The 14275-nt window shown below is 42.7% G+C and overlaps 1 protein-coding gene across 2 annotated transcripts in view; it reads left to right on the top strand.

Moving 5' to 3' along the window:
- Positions 1-6178: 6178 nt before the first annotated feature.
- Positions 6179-14275, top strand: part of ITPR1 (inositol 1,4,5-trisphosphate receptor type 1) — a 321127-nt gene continuing 313030 nt past the window's right edge. For both annotated transcript variants that reach the window (XM_068559286.1, XM_068559285.1), the window contains exons 1-2: positions 6179-6365; positions 7219-7294. The gene's annotated coding sequence lies outside the window, so the exon portion shown is untranslated. The remainder of the gene's footprint in view (positions 6366-7218; positions 7295-14275) is intronic.

The raw sequence follows: 14275 nt of genomic DNA, 5'->3' as shown, positions 1-14275 counted from the left end.
AATTTTTTCAGATTAAATACATATGCATTTTTTGAGAGTGAGTTTCAGACACCAGGAGATTCCACTTCTAAATACTTTTTTAGGGCAGGGGTCCCCAACCCCCCGGCTGGGGACTGGTACCTGTCCATGGCCTGTTAGGCACCGGGCTGCACAGCAGGAGGTGAACGGCGGTGGGTGAGCAAAGCTTCATCTGCGGCTCCCCATCTGCCCATCCCTTGCATTACAGCCTGACCCATCGCCTCCCCCTCTCCGTGGAAAAATGCTTCCATGAGACCAGTCCCTGGTGCCAAAAACGTTGAGGGCCGCTGCTTTAGGGTATGCCTCCTAAGGACAAGGGCATTCTCCTACATAACCACAATACCATTATCGCACCCAAGAAAATGAATAATTCCATAATATTCTTTAATATACAATCTAGATTCAAATTTTTCCAGTTGCTGAAAAATGTCTTCCATAGATATATTTTCTTATTTCTTCCAATTCAGGATCCAATCATTGGTCACATGTTGCATTTAGTTGTAATGTTTGTTTTAGTCTTTTAAATCTAGATAGTCCTCCTGCGATTTTTTTTTTTTTTCCATGACACGGATTTATCTGAAGCGTCCAGACCAGTGGTCTTGTGGAATGCCCCATATTCTGGGTTTGTCTGACTGTATGCTGAAACATTTTGGGCAAGAACGTTTCACATGTGATATTGTGGGTTTCTTATAGAATCATATCAGGATGTAAATAGTTTCTGCGTGTTCCAGTATTCTTGATGGTAAATTTGATTACTTGGTTAATGTGGGTACTTGCCATATTTCTTCACTGTAAAGGTCCACTTTCCACTTCATAATTAGTGAGTAGTGTGGGAGGTGATTTTTAAGGACCATATGATATCTTTTTTCCCATCAACATTTCGCCCAGGAGGTTTGGCATTTATTGATATCTGTCTAAACACATGTTTACAGCAGAAGCTGCAAAATGGTGATTTTCTAATTTTATTATTCCTTCTACATGTATTAGCTGAAATCTTCTGTAAGGAAAAGCTTTCTGTTTTTCTTTGAACAGATTGCCTTTCATTTCAAACACTAGGATAAGATAATGAGGACTTTCCCAAGATTTCTTCAAGTACCTAGGTCTAGCTTGGCTACCAGAGTAGATTAGGATGATAGTTGTACAGCTGGGAGGCAGGACATGGGGGAAATGTCTGAGATGATAATAAAGCCCTGGTTCTGCATGTGTCCCAGGAAGATAATGGGTAAGATAGCAATAGTGCTCTTGATTTGCTTACGTGGTTCTTGATAATGTCGGCAGCAATAATCAGAGATGGTATAGCTGTCACTTTCATATAGCTTAAAGTGGTAGTGAGAACTTAATTTTTGCATTCTTCTGTAGCTATTATGCTGCCTCCCAGATTTTATATCATTGACAATTTGCCCAGATTCCCTCCACGTGCAAGGTTACTGACCAGGAGTCTCTTTTAAGTTCCAGAGATGGGACAGCAAATATAGGGCCTGTCCCTGTTCATGCCTTTTCCTAGCCTCAGAGGATGCACAGAGCCTGGGCTCAGGAAAAACACCTTACTTTTCCTAGCTCCATGCCAAATTGGCCTCTCTTCTGCTCTTGTCCAAATGCCAACTGCACTTTTTCCATCTCAAGTAGGGCTGCTATGTGTTTGTGCATCATCTCTTCTGGCCATCCTTATAGTTTCAACAGTGAATTAGCCAGTAAATGCTGTGCACCTACTCTGTATGCAAAGCTGAGCTAGATGCTACACAAATATAGGACCTGCTCCCTATCTTCAAACGGTTTATCTGGTTGGAGAGACAACATGACAGAAAGATGGAGCTAAAAGACAATCTAGTCTTGTAGGGGTATCTATGAATGAGACTGGGGGTGTTGGTACAAGAAATTCCAAGAACTGGTGCTAAAATTGTGAGCATCTGTGTTGTGCTGGGGCAAATGTCCGTGGGTTTTATAAGATTCTCGAAGAGGACTGTGATTCCATCCTTCCACCACAAATAGTAAATAATGACCAATGACCAAGAGAGAACAGTTGGAAGATCGGCTATATAGTAGCTCGTTCTCTTTACTGATAGTTCTCACGTTTGATGGCACATGTAGGTAACTCATCAGGGCCCGAAAAAATACATCAAATTCTCTGACTTCAGTGTCAGTCATTCTGTCTTGCCATTTAAGAGTGATTTGGAGAGCTATTAATGAAAGTACTCAAGGCTCACTGTGACATTCATAGGCAATTTAAATCTTTTGCCTGGGAGAAAACTGGGACTAATGCTGCCCTAATAATCTGAAGTTTGGTTTGGAACTGAGTACTATATCATGACGCATCAACATTTTCCCCATGCTTGTTGATAATGTTCTCTTGGTACAGCTACGGTGAGCTTGCAACGTCAATCATGTCCAATGACTCGTTTGATCTGGTGAGCTTGGCAGGGCAAGGATTATCGGCTTCACTCTATCAAAAAAACTGAGCCTCTGCACAGTTAGGTGACTGGCCACAGTTACATGGATATTAATGGTGCACCTGGGTGTCACACCCATTTTTTTTTCTGTTCTTTGCTTTCTCCAGCATATCTTGCTGTGTTAATCAGGGTAGCATTTGAGGGTGGGCTTCTAGGAAGATTAATTCAGTTGCAGTTTTCAGCTAAATACCGCTGACGAGAACCTGTTTCTATTTGTAGGGTTTCCCTGGGGTAGGCTGGTGTGCTAGTTTTGGACGTTCTTCAGACTTCTACTCAATCTGTGATAGTATCCTGACTGCAAAGCTCTCCTACTTCCCTGCATAGGGCGTTTTCAAGGGCAAAGTCATAAATGGCAACTTTCAGGGCTGGTCATCTTCTCAAATTGGATCTCAAGAATCAGATTCTTGGTGTTCTAGACCAGCACTGTCCAGTAACGAATAATATAATATAATATAATATAATATAATATGATATAATATATGTAATAATAATATAATATAATATAATATAATATAATATAATATAATATAATATAATATAAGTAATTTAATATAATAATATAATATAATAATATAATATAATATAATATAATATAATATAATATATGTAATTTTCAATATTGCGGTAATACCGTAAAAAAGTAAAAAGAAGCAGGTGAAATTAATTTTTATAATCTACTTTAACTCAGTATATCCAAAATATTATCATTTCACCACGTGATCAATATAAAAATTATTAATGAGATATTTTGATTTTTTGGTCCTAAGTCTTTAAAGTTCAGTGTGTATTTTATACCTACTTCACATCTCAGTTACAAGTAGTCACATCGTAAGTGCCCAAATGCCTAGTGGCTACTGTATTGGAAAGCACAGATCTAGAAAATTCTACCAGGAAAAAAATACAGCAAAGACAAAGAAGCCCCCTTCTCTCTATGGATAATGGAGAATCAAATGGGCTGTGGTCCTTTTATCGGGAATTCAATCATCAGTCATACTCCATCATAGAGAACCTCTGAGCATCATAGCAAATTTAGCAAAACTACTTTCTAGTGATCCAGTAGCTTCCAGAACCTGAGGCCAGTTGCAAAATGTTGAATAGGACCATTCATACACACAGGTAGAGGAAACAGTCTATGACGCAAATGGGCTACAAGGTTTGTGTGCTCAAAAAATATGTTCATCTAGCTTTCCACATGCCTGCCACACCTCCTGTCAAAACACCTTTTTAAAATGAACATTTTTTTTTTGCATATCTAAAAAAATGCGCAGACAGAGGACTAAGGCCTGTTGGGTTAGGGGTGGTAGGGAATACAAGCATAAATAAAACATGGTCCCTGCCTTTAATGAAACTTGTGGTCTGGGTGGGAAGACAGTGGAGAAAGCAGTTAAAGTTTAAGTGTCCACTATATGGTAAGGATGAAAATCACCCAACTCCAGCCCTCAGACTTGAGCAAGTTTTCTTCAGAAAATCCACGTTAAAATCCCACTGTGTTTCTGAATTAGAAGCACAGGGAACAATTGCCCTTTAGTATTTACCAGTTATGTCAGCATAGAGCGATTTGTTGAATATGAAAAGCAGAACAAAAAACCCTTCAGCAATAAAACAGATTGTTTTCATGGAGGAAGAGAGGGGACAGATGGGAAAGGTGTGAACCCCTTTGTTGTGACAAGATGGGGGAGCTTCCTGCTGATGGGAGTGGTAGCTTGAGGCATTAGGCACAAGCCTGTGGTGTCCAGGGACCAGAGGATGATGCTGAAAGAGAGGAGGGGACAAAGGTGAATGTGATAACCATTCCTGGATGATTAAATGCTTATATGTGCAAATACAACACATATGTTTACATTGGGGAAGCTGTGGAGGGCAGTAGTAAAAAACCAAGGTTTGGGAGTTGGACAGCCTACTCCCTGTGTGACTTTGGGGAAGTTACTTAACCTCTCTGTGCCTCAGTTTTCTCATAAGTAAAAAAAAAGGTTCATTAATAGGATTTGATGAGGTAATGTACATAAAGAGTTTAGAGTAATGCCTGGCACATGGCCTGTACCCAATAAATGTCAGTAATTATTATTAGTTTTGGCATTATTATGTCAGTAATAATTATTAGCTATGCTGCTCCCCTAATTTGTTTCTGAAGTTTCACAAGACTGTTGACTCTGTATCAAGCAAACTTGACAGAAAGTTGGCAAATTCTAATGATTTTCTCCCTCCAAGATGGCAAAACTAGGGCAAAGAGATAAAAATGACTTGCCCAAGGGCTGAGAGGCTGCTCCCAAAATGGGGAGGGAGGCCGTTTAAGGCGGTGGTGATGGATTTCCCGAAAGACAAGGACTTAGTACACTTATAGGCTGGACTTGGAATGCAGGTTGCACTACTTAGTTGACGGTGTCATCTTGGGAAGTTACTTGATTTCTTTGAGCCCTCAGTTGCGCGTCTGTCAAATAGGGATAATAAATATGCCTAGGGTTGTTAAAACTCATGAAAAGTGCATGTGGGCTGGGCTCAAAATCAGTCTCCCCAATTATTATTATTGCTATTGCTGTAGCAGATCCTACGCGGCAGTAGGCAGTGCCTGTCCGGAACACTGCGATGTGTTTTGGCTCACCACCATACTCCAGTGCCTGGCACAGCGCCTGGTACCCAGTGGACTCTCAGGAAACGTTTGAGGAATGAACGCACATCTCTGAGGCTAACCCTCCCTGCAAAAGCCGCAGCCTGAAGCTTATAGCCAGGCATCACTTAGCAGTGAGCTGAAAGCCACCTTGTCCCTGAAGCCCCTGTCGGAGCTGCTGGAGGGCGCCCCGCCTGGACGCGCATCTTTGTGTGAGCTCCTCTCTCCACAGCCCTTATTTTTCTGGTTTGCGGTTTATTTACTTAAGCATTTACAGCTCCCGGGAGCAGAGGGGCTGCCTGTAGCAGGGTCAGGACCGAGGTCGCGGTTTGTATTTATTTTCTGCCTCTCAATCTCAGCGCTGGCAAGTCACAACCCGGCTCCTTTATTTGTGCACCGAGAGGCTTGCGTTTCTTTACCACCTGCGGGGCGAGGAAACACACAAGCAGTTCGGGTTCAGGAAAGTGTTCTCAAGCCACTTGCCTGTATCCCCGCTTGCGCTGCTCCCAGACTTAGTTTTCTGTGCAAACCCGAACAGGGCAGAGCAGATTAAATAAAGACAACCTCGCGCCTTTAATCCTTGACCGCAAACACTGGCGTTTTTGTGCCCTGGATTTCTGAAATTCTTGGCTCGGGGACTCAAAGCGGGGGAAGGGTGGGTAACAGCTTGTAAAAACTTCCCAAAGCAGAAATCCGAGCTCCTCCCCGCTCTCTGCTCCCAGTGACACCTGGATTCTAGGGAAAGGGGGCAACCGAAGGAGGAGAGTCCCCAAGGGTTGGGGGCGCCCCCAGAGATGGTTTTGGGTCGCGGGCTCCAAACCCAGCCGGCTCTCAAACCCGAGCTGGTTTTGAAGCCCGGACTCTCGGCCGGACGCCCCTCCCTGTCCCGGCGTGCGTCTATTTAGAGCCCAGCCCGGGAGCCCATAGGATTCTGGGACTTGTAGTTCATCCTCGCGGCCCCAGGCGCCGCCACAACCCCGGACTCGGACTACATTGCCCAGGGAGCTTCCCGGCCTATATAAGCTGCCAGGAGTCGCTTCGAACTGCAGTAACCATGTGGATGAGCTGCTGAAGCGTTTCCTCAGGCTCGCTGGGGTGGGAGGAGAGGAGGAGGTGGTGGTGGAGGAGGAGGCAGAGGGTGGAGAGAGAACGCTCACGCCCAGAGGAGGTGTGGGTGTTCCGCTTCCATCCTCACGGAACGAGCTCCCGCTTCGCGGACATGGGATTACCCAGCGGCTGCTAACCCCTCTCCTCGCCCTGCTCCCCCGGAGCGGCGTGGCTCCCCGGGCACCAAGGTAGCGGCTGGGGCCGGGCAGAGGGCGCGGGGAGTTGGTACTGTCCCCCCGGGGGCAGAAGTTTTTGCCTCGCTCTCTGGGAGTTCTTGGTGGATTTGCATGCACTTGCATGCATTTAGAGGTTCTTTTACTGAGGGCATTTTTGGGGGGTTCATTTGAGGTTAAAAATATTCTGGACTCCATCGACTGGCTTTGAGGGCTACCCATTCTGGATTGGAATGGCATTCCCCCAAGTTGGAAACTGTTGCAGCTGCTGCAGGAAACAGTGTTTTTTTGTTTTTTTGTTTTTTTTTTGGGAGGTGTGTGCGGGGGTGTCCTGTGTGAGTCCGCTGAAGGAAACAATCTTTCTTAAAATGTAGCCGTCCCTCGTGCTGCACGGTTGGGAGAATAATGCATGAGCTGGGGCCCCAGTGGGGAGGTTTTAAAAAACGGAAGAAAACCCCGGGAGCGGTGAGGGATGAAGTGTGGACGAAGCTCACGCCCGATGAGGATACTTGGCCTCCGCTCTGGGAAACAAGTGCTTTGGGCTCTGCCAAACACTTCGCTTAGTTTCAGCCCCCCGGCGCGTTCGAAGTTTGTGCGCACTTAGTCTCACTTGTCAGTTATATATTGGAAACAAATAAGAGAAGTTACCTGTAATCCTCACCTAAGTGATCCCACCAACCTACCTGTCAGATTTGGTGGTGGTGGTCGTGTGTGTGTGTGTGTGTGTGTGTGTGTTTTGGGGGGGGAGGGGGGTCGTCTCTCCAGGAAGGAGGCTAACGAAAGTGGAAGTGTGGAATTTGAAAATTTCTCTTAGGCACGCACATCTGGCCAATCTCATATTCAGTCTTCTTTCTTTCTCAATATTTAGGAGCTGACTACCGAGGAGCAGGACTCGCACCCCTGGCTGGGCGTGTGTTGGCAACAGAGTGCCTGACCCGGGTCAGGTGAGTGTGGAAGCCTGAGAGCTGTAATCAATAAGGAGTTTCTGTCCTAAGCCTATTTAAGTTCTCTCTAAAGAGTCATGGAGATGTGGAGTAGGAAAGAAAAGGAAACTTCATAGCTCAGTCTCCAAAATTTGTCACTGCCTTTGGTGAGGGCTTTAGGGAGCGGATGAGATCCAGGGGGCAGTCCTGCCTAGTACTTTTGGCCCTAGCTCAGAAGTGAAGCAGCCTGAAGGTTTATGAGAGGAGGGGAAAAAAAGAAAAACATTAAAGGGAGCAGTAAAAGGGATGCCCATTGGTGACGTGAGAATTGAACTTGCCAGGTGGTGTGCTGATGATTTAAATTCTGAAGGATACAGTGTATTTCATCTGCCAAGATATGTAAGCAAAAATTATATGCTTCTCTCTTTCAAAAATAGTCACTTTCTTTTTTCTTAACTGTGAACGTGTGTTTAATCAGAGTAGGTTGGGTTCCAAGAAATGAAAGTGGTTGCTGGCAAACTGAAAGAATTAGAACTTTAAAAAGGGAAGTTCTTGAAACATAAGATAATAGCATCCAGCCCTTGACTTGAAGCCACTTGAACATCAAGGAATCTGGTGGATTCCTATGGTTTAGGTGCCTGTCATGGGATATGAGCTGAGAGCAGCATTTATCTGTAGACACAAGCAGCTCCTATTTTTTTCCTCCCCAAATGTTCAGACTGCACTTCACGAGAGGGAGGTTTCAACAGGTGCACATACATCCCCATTGCTGCAGATTTGAGCATCACAAGTTTTTTCTTCTGAAATGGTCAGGAACAGGATAAACGATAGGGTAATAGGGGTGGGGGGCCTCGGTCTTCATAACTTCTTTAACATTCTAAATATTTAGCTGTTCCCTGGGCTACAATCTTCGGGCTTTTCTAATTAGAAAAGAAAAGTCAGACATTTCATTATAGTAGTATTGTGCTTTTGTTTCCTGTTGATAAGCTCCTCAGGAGTGCTCATGGAGTGGGAAGGATTTGGATGTGTGAGGTCTACTTCCTTCTTGGAGTTCTCTTGACTCGTGTGGCTACGTGGGCACGCATAAGGCCAAGGATTGGGTTCAGGTCCCTTCTTCAGAGTAAGCTGCAGGCAGGGAGAAAGTGGTCTCTTCTCTGACTGGTTGCTAAAAATAATAATACCCATTGAGTACTTGTAAGCCAGGTCCAGAGCCATAATCACAGAAACCATGTGAGTCAGGTACAGGTGAAGAAGCTGAGGTGCAGAGAGTGAAATCACTTGTCCGGTAACTAGCACCCAGTGCATGCAAGATATAACCCCAGGGTTTGGGACTCTGCTGCTTCCCACAAATGCACCTAGGTTTGTGGGGGGATAAGGGGGTAACTGGGAAAAGTGGTAAACTTATTGCTGTCGATGAAATAACTTTTGCTTGTGTCCCACCAAACGATGAAGGAACAAAGTGACCTTGATGTAAGAAGAAAACGATGTAGCCATAGATGTAGGAATAAAATACTGTGGGTATTGGAGGAGGTCTTAGGTGTTGTACTGAGTTCGTTTTGGTAAGCTGTGTGCTGAAAGTCTGCATGAGAATAAAAGAAACCAAACCAAACCACAAGGAACGTTGTTTAAGTTCATCATTGGGTCTATCTCATACCTGAAATCCATCTTGATCGTCTACATCAAGGCATCTGAGCAGGTTACAAGAATCAGGTGTTTCTCTATTTGAATACTTCGAAAGTTTAAATTGCATTGAGTCTAAACTGTGAAATGTTGATGTCTTTTCATGTATCCTTCAGTTTGCTTTGTGGCCAGTTGTGCAAGAACACTTTTCTTTTTCGTTTCTTACTTTCACTTGCGTGTGTGTGTGACTGTGTTGAAAGTATAATCTGCTTTTTGAATAATTCAAATTGGAACAGAATATCCTATCAAGATTTCCTTATCAGGCAGGGAAAGTTCTTCATGCTCGTAATGAATTACTCCTGGCCTCCAGTTCGGCACTCATGGAAGTTGTTTGGGGTTGACGGTGGTGTTATCCATTTAAACACAGTGGTTGCCTTTTGGAGGGAATTAACATCTTTTCTTGAGGAAGGAGAGATGGAATGGTTGCTTAGAGGAGAAGAAATAGGCAAACTGAAGACAGATGTGTTGGCTTTTATCTCAAAATATTTTCAGCTGAGGAAGACCGTGGTCTTAAATAGAGAAATAAACTTCTAATACAATGGTATACTACCAACTGACTTCCACAGCAAAAACTCAAATGGCTTTTTAGCTCATTTGTAATGATTTCATGGAAAATCTGATCTCTTTACAAGCAGCTCTTAAAAAACAAACCAAAATGAAACAACAAACACCAAATCTGAACAACAGAAAAAACTCAAAGAATTAAAATTAGGCCTGGAGTTAGGTTTTTAGGTCATGCTGCCCTTGGGCACGTCTAATTAAGGAGTCTACCCAAGGCCAGTGCCCCATCTTTTTGCTGTTGGTTTGATCTTTTAAAATAAAACACATTGCTTTCACAGGCTCTTTCTTTAGTAACTGGAAGTACATGCGATTTTTTAGTTCACTAAGTTTTTGCCCGGCTCTTTTGATGAAATCAATTAAGGCTTGAAGTCAGTGACAGGAATGACATAATTTCCATGATTCCTACCAATTGTCATAGTGTTTGTGGTTCTGAGGTTATTGCTAATGAGGATGACCTGAAACCATCACCCACTGAGCTATTCCTCCTATTGAACCATGTCCAGGTTCTTCCCTAAACTGGACATTGTTTAAGGCTCTTGGTATGATAAATCTATTCTAGAAACTCTAATGCCTGTTAAAGTTGTGGTTCAAATATTTTATTTCTTCATTCAACAAACTTTGAGTACCTGCTACGTGCCAGGGTGTGTTCTAGATGCTGGGGATGCAGCAATGAGAGTTCTATTCCTAAGAGGCTTAAATCCTAACTGGGGGTAGGCAGCCAATATAATTAGCAAGTATTGTAGTATGATACGCAGTAAATGCTAAGGAGAAGAATAAAGCTGGGTGAGGGGTCACGGCAAACAACAGTGTTGGTGAGGAAGTGGAGAAATTGGGACCTTTGTGCACTGTTGGTAGGAATGTAAAATGGTGCAGCCGCTGTGGAAGACAGTATGGCTGTTGCTCAAAAAATTAAATGTAGAATTACCAGGTAACCCGAAAATTCCACTTCTGGGTGTATACCCCAAAGAGTTGAAAGCAGGGATTCAAACACATTTGTATACCCATGTTCATAGCAGCGTTAGGCAAAAGATGGAAACAACCCAAATGCCCATTGACAGATGAATGGATAAACAAAATGTGGTATATCTGTACAGTGGAATATTATTTGGCCTTAAAAAGGAATGAAATTCTGATACATGCTATAACGTAGATGAACCTTGAAAACATTCTATTAAGTGGAAATAAGCCAGATGCAAAAGAGCAAATAGTGTATGGCCCCGCTTAGAAGAGGTTTCTAGAGCAATCAAGTTCATAAAGACAAGAGGCAGAAGAGTGGTTGCCCTGGGCGGGGCTGCTGGGGAATGGGCAGTGTGTTTAGTGGGTACAGTTTCCTTTTGGGAAGATGACAAAGTTCTGGAAATGGATTGTCGTGATGGTTGCAGAATAATGTGAATGTACTTAATGCCTCTGAATCATACACTTAAAAATGGCTAAAATGGTAAATTTTGTGTTATATATGTATATTTTACCACAATAAAAAGAAAAAAATGATAACAGCAACAGAACAGAGTAAAGGGGATAAGGGAGTACTCTGGGAGATCAGGAGTCATGGAAGGGCTTTTTTTTTTTTTTTTTTCTTTTGACTTCAATCAGATTAGGTCTCTTTTTATTTTCAGTTTGCCTTTTGTTATTTATACCTGCAATGCGAAAACGTTGTGATCAGTTTCTCATCTCTGTTTATGGTTGTGGTAATAGGGAAATCAACTGTTAATTGGTCAGCTCAAACTGTACTCATTTACCTGTTATGTCTGCTTCTCTCTCTCTCTCTCTTTTTTTTTTTTTTTAATTTTTGTTGATTTGCAATGTGTTAGGGAAGGGCTGTTTAACACGGTGGCATTTCAGCAGAGATCTGAAGGAAGTGGGTGGGTGAGCCATGTAGGTGTCTGGGGGGGTGTATGTTCCAAAGGGCCAGAGCAGCCAGTGTAGAGGCCCTGAGATGGGAGCAGGTGGGGCCTATTAGAGGAAGGGCAAGGAGGCCAGGGTGGCTGCAGCTGAGGGAGAGTGCCAGGAGTTCAGGTTGGGAGAGGGAATCGGGCAGATTGTGCAGGGGCCAGGTGTTTGCCAGTATGCAATGATTTGTTTCCCCGAGGATTTCTAAACCCGCACAGCGTTCTCAGCGGTTCTCGGCATCACTGAACCCCTTGTCCTTTCCGAAGAGGCTTTGGTGAGGCTGGCAGGATCACATACCAGCTTGGAACTTGCTGGGGGATAAAACCCAGATCTCTAGACTGTCTGTTTAATCACCTGATTTACCTGCAATTGTAATTCACTTCAGGAGGAAAGGCATCTTTGATAAAAGAGGTGAATGTACAGTTAGCTTGGATAACAAAACAAATTCTAAGAACCTAATGATATTCCTGGGGGTTTATCTTCAACACAAACCTTTTGTGCCCTGTGGCTACTCTTCAGTCTGTCTAGTCTCATTTTAAGGAATTACACGAAGAGGACTCATGCTCTGCTATCTAATATCCTTGGGGGATATGAAGCTCCTTCTAAGTGACTCTCCCTGATGAGTGGAGTGGACCCCTCAATGTGTACAAATGTGTAACAAAAATACATTTTGTTACTTATTGTATAAGATGTACATATTCAGTTGTAAAACCTTAGGGAATATAGGCAACAAAACAAAAGCAGTCACTCCCAATCCTACCATCTAAGATTAGGGTTTCAAACTTTCCCTCTATGTATAGACATATAAAAATTACACGTATGTTTAAATTTCATGAAAAGGGACTCATACCTCCTGTTTGATTCCTTGCCTTTTGCATTCTATATTGTGAACATCTTTTCTTCTTAATAAATAGACATCTGAGTCATTTATCCAAAGGGGGCTGTACCTTTGATGGGACTTCATTGGAATGAGGACATGTATGGAATTGCTAGGGTAAAAAAAAAAAAAAAGTATATCATTCAGGTTTCATCACTGTCATAGAGTCCAGGTTTTCTCATTCAGTTTGTACTGTTTTTAAGAATCTAAAAAAGGGTGGATATGTGTATATGTATAACTGATTCACTTTGCTGTACACCTGAAACACATTATAAATCAACTATACTCCAATACAAATCAAAAAGAAATAAGGAGAATAAAAAAAAGAAAACGAAATGGAAGGTAAAACACTATTCAAATGTCAGTTACCATATTACAAGGGTAAAGCCTAGTTATTGTGTATTTAAATAAAAAATTTCTCATTTGTTCTGCAAAGTAACCTAATCCCCTGAGGGGTTAGGGCCAGGCACTCTTTTGTTTGCACTTAACAGGAAAACTTTACTCTAGAAAATTGGAGATACACGTAGTAGTAGCGATCTTAGTATTATGAACCCCTCTTTACTCCTTACCCTCCATGGTTGTCAATTCAAGACCCATATTGTTTTATCCACATTCTCATATACTCTTCCCTTTCTTCTTGGATGGCATTGAAACAAATCTCAGATACACCAGTTCATCTATATTTTAATATATGTCTCTAGTATTGGGATTCTTTAAAAAAAAAAAAAAAACATAATCATGATACTATTGTCCATCTCAAGGGGAAAAAAAAGCAAATTTTAAAATTGCGTCTGTGTTCTCACCTCCTTAATTTAAATAAATTTATTATTTCAACATATATATGATAATAACAGATATGCATACGTCAACAGTTTGTTTGAATTAGGAACCAAATAAGGTGGATACATTGCAAATGGTCACTGTGTCTTTTAATCTGTATATTTCCTCGACCCCTCTTTTCTTTCCATGCATTTTTTGGTTGTTATTAAAGAAACTGGGTGATATCTTTTCCTACAGTCTGGATTTTGCTGACTGCATCAGTGTGGTGTAGTTGAACATGTTCCTCTGTCCTCTATATTTATTATATTTATGTTTAATTTGATGGTTAGAGGCAGAGGCTTGATCAGAGTCACGCTTTTTTTTTTTTTTTGAGAAAGTTGGAGTTCTGAGAGGTAGGGTATGCATGAGGCATAGAGGTAAATGTGGATTTCAGTGTTTTTTTTTTTTAATAAATTTATTTTTGTTTTTGGCTGTGTTGGGTCTTCGTTTCTGTGCGAGGGCTTTCTCTAGTTGCGGCGAGCGGGGGCCACTCTTCATCGCGGTGCACGGGCCTCTCACTATCGTGGCCTCTCTTGTTGCGGAGCACAGGCTCCAGACGCGCAGGCTCGGTAGTTGTGGCTCACGGGCCTAGTTGCTCCACGGCATGTGGGATCCTCCCAGACCAGGGCTCGAACCCGTGTCCCCTGCATTGGCAGGCGGATTCTCAACCACTGCACCACCAGGGAAGCCCCAGAGTCACGCTTTTTTTCCCCCAAGTCTGCTGTGAGCTTCACTCACGGGAGTGTGTGATGTGTCTGGATACGCTTTCTTGTGATTAGCACCCAGTGATGCTCATTGCCTCAATCCATTAGTTCAACTGGACTTGTAACCCTCCTAATTCTATTTTTCGTAGTTCACTTATTAGCTGGAATATTTTATGAAATGAAATTTCCTCCACTTAGTTTTTGGTTCCCTGGGGTAAAGTTCATATATATAAACAAAAGACAGGATCAATACTTCAGTCTCTCTCTGTGTTTTATCAGTTTTCAAAAATAACGCGTTAATTCCCTAGCATGATCCATGGCAATGTATCTCAAGTGGGGGACACTGGACGATATCTGGGGACATTTTTGGTTGTCACAACTGGGGAGAGGGTGCTACTGGCATCCAATTGTTAGAGGCCAGGGATGTTGCTAAATAGCCTTCAATACATCTCACAGCCCTCCAACCCAGAA

The sequence above is a fragment of the Eschrichtius robustus genome, chromosome 12, assembly GCF_028021215.1.
Source record: "Eschrichtius robustus isolate mEscRob2 chromosome 12, mEscRob2.pri, whole genome shotgun sequence".
NCBI lineage: Eukaryota > Metazoa > Chordata > Mammalia > Artiodactyla > Eschrichtiidae > Eschrichtius > Eschrichtius robustus.
The sequence above is the reverse complement of the archived record's forward strand: the minus strand, read 5'-3'. Positions and strand labels throughout refer to the sequence as shown.